Source organism: Thalassophryne amazonica, chromosome 19, assembly GCF_902500255.1.
Source record: "Thalassophryne amazonica chromosome 19, fThaAma1.1, whole genome shotgun sequence".
Lineage (NCBI taxonomy): Eukaryota > Metazoa > Chordata > Actinopteri > Batrachoidiformes > Batrachoididae > Thalassophryne > Thalassophryne amazonica.
In genome coordinates, this window is record NC_047121.1 from 9,993,381 (window position 1) to 10,006,224 (window position 12,844).

Here is a 12,844-nt window from a genome sequence, read left to right on the forward strand (position 1 = left end):
CCTACTCTTATGTTGCCATGGCGGCAGAATAAACAGCTACACACCCTATGCCGTGCACGAGTGTTGGTGGTGTCAGACGTGTGAACGGATTTACCCGGTACAGTTGTCGACTGTTGCATACTGTGGATTAGAAATTATCCCTAAATACTTAAAAAATAAAAACAGCAAAAGAGAGCGAGAAAATGCTGAAATAGTCAACTGATGATCTTGATAAACGATTACTTGTTTTTATATTACACCTGAATAGATCCTTGTCATTTGATTGGTGGTTTGTATGTCATGTGACATGGATCACTCCTCCCATTTGCCAGTGTCCAATTTAGTGTGCAAACTTGGTTCCATTTAGCATGCAAATTAGGTTCCATATGATTTGTACCATTGCATGCTGCGACCACCGCACACACACACAAGCGACAACGGCACTTAGCTTATTGAAGCCACTCAGTCTTCTAAAAAAAAAAAAAAAACACAAATCCAGGATGCCGTAAGCCACCTCGATGCATCTGCAATATTCGCTAGGACATATCTAGCTACTCGAAAAATTTCTGTCATGAATTTTCACTGGACCGAGAAACGCAGAAAAAGTGCATGAAGAACTCAATGCACAGTATCAGCTACGGACGACATCATCAGGATTGTTTTTGAACTATCTGACTGTTTTTGCAAGTTGACCAAGAACAACTCTGGACTGGATTGGATGGCTATTTAAGATTTGTGTTGGAGTGTTGGGAACCCATAGAGCTGTATATAAGAACTAGAGAGCGCAGTAGCGCTGAGCCGTGTGCCGATAAGGAGGCGGGTTCGCCATTTTAATTCTGGGCAAGTTAGTGATTTGCCGTGCATAGAAGTTCACTTAGTCTCGTCAAGAAACAGGTGGAATATGCCGGAAAGGTGCGCATGTTGGCAAAGTCACAAACGGAGGAACAAGGGAGACAATATTTCCTTCCATAAGTAAGTGGTTTTGGTTATTGTTGTCACTTTGTCCGTGATATTTGGATGATAAACAGCTGTATGTTTCCTGCCGTGTTTCCTGCCATTAACTCATTCACTTATGTCTAGTTGATATTTTCCACTGCTAGACCAATGTCTAGTTAAAATACTTGTCGTTAGTGATTAAAATTGTTCGACAAGACTGGGGATTTTTTTTTAATTTGCACCTTAAAATAATGAAATTATAATGACCCGCGCTGTGCCGCTCACAGTCACACCCACACATAGAGATGTGCACACACACACACCACTGACTTCATGAATGAAACTCGGTCAATAAAGGATAATTGTGTAAAAATATAATATATATATATATATATAAATGTGTTGTAATGGTTTTAGGAGTTGCGCTGAACAGCAGCTGCAGGACGGCTCAGCTCAGCAGCTTGAACAGCGCAGATCCGTGTAACACTAATATTTTCAACACTAATATTTGGGAATGTGTGAGTGTTTAATACTTTCCTGACAATTTAATGTCATTTAATTTTACTGGCTCAATATCCAGGTCAAAATGGCATTTTAACACATATTTTGCAAGCATTTTTCTGAGTGTGTTCAGTCACAAATCTCCATTGAAAATGCATTAACATCTGGGAACTTCATCAATATTTTGCCCGGTTAGGAGACGTCATGTCGCTGTCCATGAAGGGACGTTTTCTTTTGGTGTGCAGCATTGGGAGTGCGCTCTCTAGTTCTCATATACAGCTCCATGTGGGAACCTATTCATGTTAAAGGACCAGTGACGCACACCCACAAGTCGCACAAATCCCTTTTCTCTTGTTTATAGTAAGTAAGTCCCTTCGGCTGCTCCCTGTTTGTACTCGGGGTCACCACAGCAAATCCAAGGTGGATCTGCATGTTGAATTGGCACAGGTTTTACGCAGGATGCCCTTCCTGACACAACTCCATGTTACATGGAGAAATGTGGAAGGGGTGGGATTTGAACCCGGAACCTTCTGCACTGAAACCAAGCACATTAACCACTTGGCCACCACCCATAAAATATAAAATATTAACTGTTATATAAAACAAACAATGAATGTTTTTTCATTCGTGCAATGGTATGAATATTTCATGCAGTGAAATATTTGTACCATTGCACGAATGAATATCTTTGGGAGGGTTTGTCCCCCAGTGTACTGAATCAAGTCATTTCATGATGAAAGCAGATATGCAGAAACAAATAAGCATTTCCACACAGAAAACTGAGATGCAGCAGTGAAAAAAGGAGTAAAATCAATTTTTAAATCTGCCAATAAATGTTTTATGTGCAAACAGAGAAACAAACTTCCAGGGTGGAGGAAAAAAAAAAAAAAAAACTCTGACTTTACCAAGTGACCTGGAGTAAAGAGGGATCAAGAACACCTGTGCCTGTGTAAAAACTGTGCACTTGCTTGGTTCTGAGTTGGAAGGATCTGCTCCAAGAACTGCTGCAGCAGTCTATGTGTACTGCAGCTCCATGCTCTTTGACCTTCATTTATGTAACTATGTTTTACAAATGTGGGTTGCTGACTGTAGTGTTTGGCACCTGCACCCAACACCACATGTGGGGGTATTGTTCTTGTGCCTGTGTCTATGTGAAGAAAATATCTGAGTTTTGAGCCATTTAGAATGAACGTGGTGCAATGACTGAGGGTCAGCTGAGGACAGAGTGATAAAAGTCAAGGTCATAAGTCAAAGTCAATGAATCTGTGAAAGACAAGCCTACAGTACAGCAACAAGGAAACACCAAATATCACCTTTCTATTGGTCACATGACCACTGGACTTGGATGACCTCGAAAGGTCTAACTCAAGGCCGTAAGTGTTTAACTGGCCTAAGCAGTGGGTCACCCCACTGAATCTGGTCTGCTTCAGGTTTCTTCCTCAATATCATCAGAGGGAGTTTTTCCTTACCACTGTTGCCTGTGTGCTGTAGGGGTTGGTAAGGTTAGACCTTACTCGTGTGAAGTGCCTTGAGGCAGCTTTGTTGTGATTTGGTGCTCTGTAAATTAAATAAATTGAAATTGAATTTAACACAACCGTTTAAATCCAATATGGATGAGACATAGCAGAAGGGTTTTCTGTTAGTCAAGGATCAATCTCTACTCTCCAGGTGCCCCATCGAGCTTGTAGTTAGATTTTTTATTCTTTTTTTTTTTTTGCTCTAGTTTAGGAGGTCCTGCAACTTATACTTCAAACCGCCTTATATGCCATCCATCCATCCATCCATCCATTTTATTCCGCTTTATCCGGAGTCGGGTCGCGGGGGCAGCAGCTCAAGCAAAGCCGCCCAGACCTCCCGATCCACACACACCTCCTCCAGCTCCTCTGGGGGAACCCCAAGGCGTTCCCAAGCCAGCAGAGAGATGTAGTCCCTCCAGCGTGTCCTGGGTCTTCCCCAGGGCCTCCTCCCAATGGGACGTGCCCGGAACACCTCTCCAGCGAGGCGTCCAGGGGGCATCCGGAAAAGATGCCCGAGCCACCTCAACTGACTCCTTTCGACGTGGAGGAGCAGCGGCTCGACTCCGAGCTCCTCCCGAGTGACCGAGCTCCTCACCCCATCTCTAAGGGAGCGCCCAGCCACCCTGCGGAGGAAACTCATCTCGGCCGCTTGTACTCGCGATCTCGTTCTTTCGGTCATGAGCCAAATCTCATGACCATAGGTGAGGATTGGAACGTAGATCGATTGGTAAATCGAGAGCTTTGCCCCCCCTACTCAGCTCTCGCCTTATATGCATAAAATAAAAATAATTAATCCACACATGCATTATTAATAATAATTCCAATAACTATTTATAGTCAGACTTTCTCAGGAATCAAAGCACTAAACAAAATATTGTATTCGCATCAGCCCACTGCCTTTTTTGAAGAAACTTGGTTAAACACTCATTGGAAATTAAATTATTTTTATTAAAATGCCCACCCTAAAATAAATTAATTTTGTCATGACACACTGCAAAAAATAATTCGTTTTCACGATGTTTTTCTCATCTCTTCCCCATCTGACCTGTGACAGCGTCATCAGTCTGCACTGGAAATATTAAATTGAAATGTGCTCTTATTTTTGAAAGGCTCTGGAGCAATAAACAGGAAGTGTTCTGGGACAACTGCTAGCTTTGTGAAGGTTCACATGTCAGCAGTCAGTGGCAGAAATCTGGATGTGCCACTGTTTCCGATGAGAGGCTGATGGTGAAATTCCATCTCAAGTGGAAAATGAATGTTTTATCTTTAATGAGGAGAAAAACAGACCGCAAGAAACAGATTATTTAAGTTAAGAGAGTCGCCTGGTTTTAAACAGGTAGGAACTTTTTAAGCTGCCATCAGAGCCGAGGTTTCCTGCTTTAATATGATGCTGTGCAAAAACATTTCAGTGACGTTAGTTATTATATTGTATGTGTGGTTATCACTGAAAAATGACTGCATCTCACGTCAGCTGATGTCAGAAAAGGAATTCAGAAAAGGATTTGTGGAGAACAAAAACAGATACAACCGGGTGAGTAAACTGAGAATCTTTTTTTAATTTCTGATGAAATCAGATATTTTATTGAAGTGGGCGGGCCGACAAACTAATAATACTTAGCCGTGTTTGTGCACTGGCCCACCCCCCTGTTTAGGCAGAATTTCTTGTGGAATGTGCAGTGTGTGAATACAGTAAAGTCTCACAGTAAAAGAAAAAAAAAAATGTATGTTTGACACATTTAATGGCGCCATCTTTAATTACTGTGAAAACAGCGCAATGGATGAAAACAGACAAACTTCATAAGCATTTTGAACGGAAGCCTGTTAACAACGACGAAACAGTTTTTGAACAAAATGTTGCTTGTTGGCTGTAAGATGGTGTTAGTTTGACACTGTTCCCTGGGTGTGATGAGCCAAACAGAACCACTTTAGATCACAGCCCCTCCGCGGGGTGCGAACCCTCCCGCAGCCGGTGAAAAAATATCCGCATTTTTTCCCCTCCCGCGTTGAAACCGGAAGTGAGCTTACAAGCGCGCTCATAGGTCCGTTGTAGTTGGGCGTAGATGCTCGCGAATTTACTTTATTGACCCAACGGTTGGGCGTATAGCCACTCTCTTTAGTTTAAATTCACAGCCGGCGATGAAGTGGCAAAAGTTGTTGCTCGGCAGTAGAACCACAAGCAAAGATTAAGAAAGTGATTATTTACAGTCACATTTACGCAGTTTACATCTAAATCTACTTTCAGCTGCATCCAGCAAGCAGTCAGTCAATAAATTAACCGTGTTTACAGTAAAGCTGCAGTAGATGTGGCCACTGCGTGCCCTCCGTGCACCGAGCGCATGCCTCCGGCCCGTCTCGCTTCCTGTCCTGCCAGTCGCCACACCAGCTTCTCTCCTTACAGCCCTGACTGGCAGCAGCAGCGGCCAAATAAAACATCTGGCACAGGCCGAGCATTTCGAGCGCTGCCTCGCCAGCTGCCCGGGAACAATAGCCCTGTCTTTCCCCTGACCACCCGTCACCGAGGCATGTGACCGTATGCAAGGCGCATGCCGCAGTCCTGTGTGGTCACACCGACACCTGGAAACACACTGAGGCACTCGGAGCAGACTTCTGCCGAGCAGAAGGCGCTGCTCCGTCAGCAGTCTGCAGCAGACCACCTCAGACCACTCGCCTTGTTTTTCCTGGACCTTAAACCCGTTTTTCTTCCCTCCCTGCCTTCTGAAAACACACAGGTAGCTGGATAAGGATTAGGAGCTATGATCAAAAGACACACACACACACACACACACACACACACCACCGGGGCGGCTGCACCAGTCCAACCTGAGAGCACACAGATAAATATTTCAGTTTTACATGCATGAAACTGAATCGGTCCATGAGTGCATTTAAAAGCTCAGTGGCAGCAGGTCTGCTTGGAGATACCCCACACAGCCACAGCCCATCATCACTCACGTGCAACAGCCTGACAACGCATGGAAAAATCCTGCAGGCCACAAGTCATCATAACTAAAATGACATTTAAAAAAAACAAAAACACAACCCATCGCAGCCTTAGCACCAATCACTTCCTACTTCTCTGAATTGCATCCAAACAGTTCAGGATCAGCGCGGCTTACGTGACATGAGCACAGTGCTGATCCTGTAGGAGACATGAAGCAGATGCCAAATACTCCTCAAGCAAAGTACTGTGCGTGAAGAGGATAGAATGGGCTTGTGCCAAGCATGGTGCTGAGCTCAGAAAGCCTCCACTGGCATCGAGCACCAGCGCTGCACCGCAGCCAGATGATCTTCAGTTCCACTAAACGTGTGCTCCCATCCTATAGGAGGTGAGCAGCGTGCACATTAACACACACAACTGTCACCACAGCTGGCACCAACAGTCAGCTGATGGCATTAATCAGTTATACTGATTATCCACAACAGTTCATCCAGACAGTGTTCACAGAGCTTCACTTTTTCCACATTTTGTTGTGTTACAGACTTATTCCAAAATGGATTAAATTCTTTTTTCCCCTCAAAATTAAACCTCTAACCCTAACCTCCCTCAAACTAACCCTAACCCAATACCCCATATGTCATGAAGCTCAAAATTGAGCTCAGGTGCCTCCTGTTTCCACTGATCATCCTTGAGATGTTTCTACAGCTTAATTGGAGTCCACCTGGGGTAAACTCAGTTGGTTGGACATGATTTGGAAAGACACACACCTGTCTACATATAAGGTCCCACAGTTGACAGTCAGCGCACAAACAAAGCATGAAGTCATAGGAACCTCTGAGACAGGATTGTCTTGAGCCACAAATCTGGGGAAGGGTACAGAAACATTTCTGCTGCTTTGAAGGTCCCAATGAGCACAGTGGCCTCCATCATCTGTAAAATTCGGATCCACCAGGACTCTTCCTAGAGTTGGTCGCACGTCTAAACCAAGTGATCAGGGGAAAAGGGCCTTAGTCAGGGAGGTGACCAAGAACCCGATGGTCACTCTGTCAGAGCTCCAGCATTCCTTTGTGGAAAGAAGAGAACCTTCCAGAAGGACAATCATCTCTGCAGCAATCCATCAATCAGGCCTGTATGGTAGAGTGGCCAGATGGAAGCCACTCCTTAGTAAAAGGTACTCTTAGAGATTTACTGTTCTGACAGGGATATGAACACAGGATCTTCTAGTCACCTGGAAGGTGATGGTCTAGTGGGAAACTGGTGGATCTGAGACCAGTGGACCCTCGGTCCAAACCCCCATCAAGCAGGAAAATCCCTAAGGGCTCTTGGGCAAGGTCCTTAATCCCCGGTTGCCCCTGGTGTGTAGTGAGTGCCGTACATATATAAATGCCATCCATTTAACATTGGCATCCAAAGTCCACCACCATCACTTCCCCATCCTATGGAAAAAAATGGCCCATTACCCATAACACCATAGTCAAATATGAATCACTGCTTTCTGGTCTTCAGCACAGCTCTGCTCACAGCACCACCTGACGTGTCAGACATCATGGGTTTGGCCTATCGATGCTGAAAGGTCCTGTCCGACAGACAGGCAAAAGCGACAGCAGCAGGGCACTGAAAGGAGCTGTGTTGGCTCTATTTGTTTTTATTAATGCTGATTTTAGCTCCCTGCACTTTTTTGTGAAGATAATGTTGAAATGTTCTGTGAATGCAACATATGTTGTAAAGCACTTCAAGAGTTTTGTGTTAAGAATTTGGCTTATTTTACATTTTGACACTTTTTTTAACTGCAGGTTTTAAAAATAAAAAAAATAAATAAAAAAAATCAGCTACAGACTCCTACATTAGTAATAATCAATACTGGCCCTCAAAAATCCACATCACTCAACCCCGAGCATCCTGAAGTGCGACACACAGGATCCTATTTTACGTCTGCCTGCTCTTCTCGGGCTGTGGAGATCAGGTGGACTGAGACTAAGGAGGAGGCAGTGCTGCAGGAAAGACGCACTCAACTGCATCACTTCAGGAAGTTGTAGCCTTTTATTGCTCTGCACATAGATCCATCTCCTGGACAGAACTTCAGTCACCTACCGAGCCGGCCATCTAAACCTAGTGACTTAATACAACCTCATCATCCATTTGCACCCTCTGCATGTCACGCAAACAGCAAAGGAGAGTTGGAGATGCAGTTTAGATAATCAAGACAGGGCCCACAAGTTGCTCAGGTTTGAGGGATATTGCCTCTTCCATGTTTCCCACACTGGGAGCACATTATGTCAAGATCCTGCTAACTGGTGTTTGTGCAGCAGGTTAAAAAAAACTGCCATTAATTATACCCTCCAGGTTGCCAAATTAGCCCTGCAAACAGCCTAAAACCTCAGGCCCCAAACTGCCAGCCAGACTTACAGTAGCCTCACTGTTACCCTGTCAAAAAAAAAAAAAAGAAAAAAAAAATCCTGGTGAGTGGGTTCAACCCTAAAACAAACACCAACCCATAACACCCTGGGCAAACTCTGAAAAGCTGACCTTTGACAACTCATGCTTTTTAGCAAAAGACTTTTTTTCTTTTTTTTTCTTTTACAAAAGTACAGTTCTATGATTTTGACCTTTGACCCCACTGGATGTGCTGTGAAATTAAGATGCAAAATTGTGAAAATCATCTTTTGAAGGGCAAACTGGGGTGATCACAATCATTACTCATTCATATTAAAAAAGTAACATCATAAAATATAAAAACAAACAATGAAAATTATTGTAATCAAACAACACAAAACAGAAATTGATGCTTACTACAACAAACTATCAATTATGACTAGTAATGTAGTCAAGTATTTTGTCTTAATATTTTATTAAGTGGAGTAAATCCAAGCATATTGACATAGAAGTGTATTTTTTCACCCAATCCAATTACTGCCACATTTCTATATATATATATATATATATATATATATATATATAATAAAGAAAGAAAGTAGAGGTCTGAATACACCAAGAAACATAAGAGTTTATTTGGGGACTCTATCAGTCCACCGGCAAAATAATTAATTGTAAGAAATAGTTTGTGTGTCTTAGTTTTGCACGAACATTTTGTGTAACTGTGAAGCATCAACATGACAGAGGGGCTCGGGTGAAACAGCGCCCTCTACAGATAGCCAGAGGAATCATTTTAAGAAGGTTTTTTAGCTTAGTGAACATCACTGACATTAAATATCGAGTTCAAACATCACGAGCAAACATGACACGACTGAAACGGGCGCTTCGTGACAAAAAAAATGTGATATTAATAAATAAATAAATATACATCATTAATGCCGTGCGACCACGTCATGTACCAGGACGTGCACGGAGAAAAATAAAATACCAAAAATAAGATAAGAGTAGCCTCCACATGTGATGATTAACATAATCATTTTCATTGTCATTTATATTATCGTATCCACGGCGCGCGCACGCTTCAAATTGTGTGGCAGAATGAAAATGTTGAGCACAAAAAGAGCACAATTCCGCCTCAAACCACATTCAGACGTGATTTTAAAATGCATAAAACAGTCCAGATGAATATAAAACAGGTCGCATTTGGAAAATTTAGAATTTTTTTTTTTTTTAATTGGTCGGTTTGATTCCAGTGAAACCGTGAACAGAACCACACTCAACGATTCCAGGAGAAAATGGAAACTTACCTTTCATTTTCATGGCAGTGAATCGATTGAGGATCGATTAGAATAATCCTTTGTGGGTGTCGGCAGGTAAATATGAGAAAAAACAGCGTGCCAAGCGCGTAAAGAGCCGCGACACTGCGGGCAGAGCGAGCGGCGGCTCATTGAGAGGAATGGAAACACCGAGTGACTGACAGGCAGTAAAAACAGCAGCGCCACGCCCCCTCCCTTAAAGACACAGCGCGTTGTCTGCAGGGGGCGGGGCGCGGGGCGGGGCTCGGTTCCTCCGCTGCAGATCATCTGTCTCCATCTCACCCTGTCCTCGAGACATTTCTCTGTCACAGACATCCGATGTCCTCTTTAACCATCTTTTGCTTTACCTGCCTGGCAGCTCCATCCTCAGCATCCTCAGCATCCTCAGCGCCCTCCTCCTGACACGCCTCGCACCCCGCAGGGCTGGAGCCAGGGTTGTCAAATGGTGTGGGGGAGGGTCTGCAAGGTGGGTCCTCTTGAATTTGAGTTTAGACCAAAAAACAAAACAAAAGACATCTTTATGTCTGAAATTATTGCACTACAAAATACAGCTGTCTTGCAATTCATCCATCCATTTCCTATATCTGCTTACTCTAATTAAGAGTCAGGGGAGGTTGGAGCCTATCACATCAGTCATAGGACGTGAGGCGGGGTACACCCTGGACAAGACGCCAGTCTGTCGCAGGGACACATATACAATAAAACTCGCATATAATGGATTCAGGTGGGCCATTGAATTTTGTCCATTATAATCGAAATCCGCTATGTATAAAATGAACAAAATCTGTTATATGTATGTAATGGATTAGTTACAGCCAGGAGGCACCGAATGATCTACTGGGAATCGCCAGCACCAATTAGTCTTATGTGTTTCCTTAATTAAAAGCTTGACCCGGAACAGGGGCCTGCCTCATTTCATGACCGGGTCAAAACGTTGTCTGAAAAAAATAAATGCCTGCCTTAAATAAGCACTGGACAGTAGTGTATTAAAAATATTACAATTGGACGAGACACTCTTTTCTCAAAGTCAGAGTCAGGTACCTTAAAATCCTAAAGCCTGATTTATTCTTCTCCAGCTCTGTAACTCGGTGGCCATGCAATGACCTTGACATGCGTGTGAACCTTTTAAAGTTCTCCATTGCATCTTTATGCAATTTTCTGCAGGAACAGCAGCTTTTTCTGGATTAATTTGTCCCTCAATGAGCTCCACTTCTTTGTACAATCATCAACCTCCAAACCAACGATACATAAAATTTCTCTCCATCAATTGTGGGTCATGTTTTTCATGCACTCAATGAGTTCTAGTTGTGTTTTTTTACATACTTGTTTATCTATTCTTTTTTTATTGCCCATTTCACTGTAAACCCAAGACACTGTTGCACAAAATAATCATGGAAGTGCATCAATGTTTAAGATATGCCAGTGACACCTTTATCAGCAATCATTCCATCACCAAAGGCTCTAAAGCCTCATCTAGTCTTCATTCTAACATTTGCCTGATCAGCAACAAAACGTCTTGTCCAGGTCTGAATATTTCATGCAGCACAATTAGTTTGACACTTTAAGTCGATGCACGGGTGTACCTATTAAAGTGGCTACTCAGTGTAGCCACATGTACTGCTAAGGTTTGCCAAATTAAGTTCATGTTGGCCCAGCTGGTGGTTAAATATTTAATCTGCTGAAATATGAAGAATCGGTGTGACCTGCTCTGTTTTGATCTCCTCACAGCCCATAATCCTTCATTAATTGCAAATTCTCTGCATCGACTTTGACCCGGGTTCAAGCGTGGACATCAATACCAGTTTCACGTGTATGAGAATAAAACCAGGCCTGCTGTGATGTTTTGGCTGTCATGGATATGAAAGGCAGGATGAATGGTGAAATTTCATGTCTCCATAATCCCTGACCACTGATGAGAAGTTCTAGGATGAAAGAACACATCCAGAACTGCAAAATCATGCAAGTATTAATCATTTTTTTCTGTCAAAATATGATGTCTTTATAATTTGGCCCAGAAAACAAGCAGAAGCCCATACAGGCAAAAACATGACTGCTTCTCCAAAATAAATTGGATGGACGAGATAAAAACAGACACAAGTGATGGAAATATTGGATGCTTTCTGAACGCAGCACCAACATTTATCAAATTAAAACTGATGTTAAGGTGTCCATCCTGCCAGAAAATATATATAAAACTAGAAGCACTCAGAGAGCGCAATCCTCCGCCAAGGCCATAGGGTCACTGATGTCACATGGAATACCCTTTGGCAAAGAGACTTATTCCACATCCTTTCACACATCTACCATCATGTTTCAGATTCAGTGGTTAACCCTCTGGGGTCCGAGGGCATTTTTTGGACAGTTCACTTGCCTGGCATAAATGTTTTATTATTGCTGTTAACAGCTCTCCCTGCATCCCACAATCAATCAATCAATCAACTTTTTTCTTGTATAGCGCCAAATCACAACAAACAGTTGCCCCAAGGCGCTCCACATTGCAAGGCAAGGCCATACAATAATTATGAAACACAGTCTACGTCTAAAGCAACATAACCAAGGGATGGTCCAGGGTCACCCGATCCAGCCCTAACTATAAGCCTTAGCGAAAAGGAAAGTTTTAAGCCTAATCTTAAAAGTAGAGAGGGTATCTGTCTCCCTGATCTGAATTGGGAGCTGGTTCCACAGGAGAGGAGCCTGAAAGCTGAAGGCTCTGCCTCCCATTCTACTCTTACAAACCCTAGGAACTACAAGTAAGCCCGCAGTCTGAGAGCGAAGCGCTCTAATGGGGTAATATGGTACTATGAGGTCCCTAAGATAAGATGGGACCTGATTATTCAAAACCTTATAAGTAAGAAGAAGAATTTTAAATTCTATTCTAGCATTAACAGGAAGCCAATGAAGGGAGGCCAACACGGGTGAGATATGCTCTCTCCTGCTAGTCCCCGTCAGTACTCTAGCTGCAGCATTCTGAACCAACTGAAGGCTTTTTAGGGAACTTTTAGGACAACCTGATAATAATGAATTACAATAGTCCAGCCTAGAGGAAACAAATGCATGAATTAGTTTTTCAGCATCACTCTGAGACAAGACCTTTCTGATTTTAGAGATATTGCGTAAATGCAAAAAGGCAGTCCTACATATTTGTTTAATATGCGCTTTGAATGACATATCCTGATCAAAAATAACTCCAAGATTTCTCACAGTATTACTAGAGATCAGGGAAATGCCATCCAGAGTAACGATCTGGTTAGACACCATGCTTCTAAGATTTGTGGGGCCAAGTA

The 12,844-nt window shown here is 42.9% G+C and overlaps 1 protein-coding gene across 1 annotated transcript in view; it reads right to left on the reverse strand.

The window, feature by feature from the left end:
- The window catches only part of daam2 (dishevelled associated activator of morphogenesis 2), a 290,269-nt gene extending 280,592 nt beyond the window's left edge, over positions 1-9,677 (reverse strand). Inside the window, exon 1 of the mRNA XM_034160095.1 lies at positions 9,552-9,677. The gene's annotated coding sequence lies outside the window, so the exon portion shown is untranslated. The remainder of the gene's footprint in view (positions 1-9,551) is intronic.
- Positions 9,678-12,844: the final 3,167 nt, after the last annotated feature.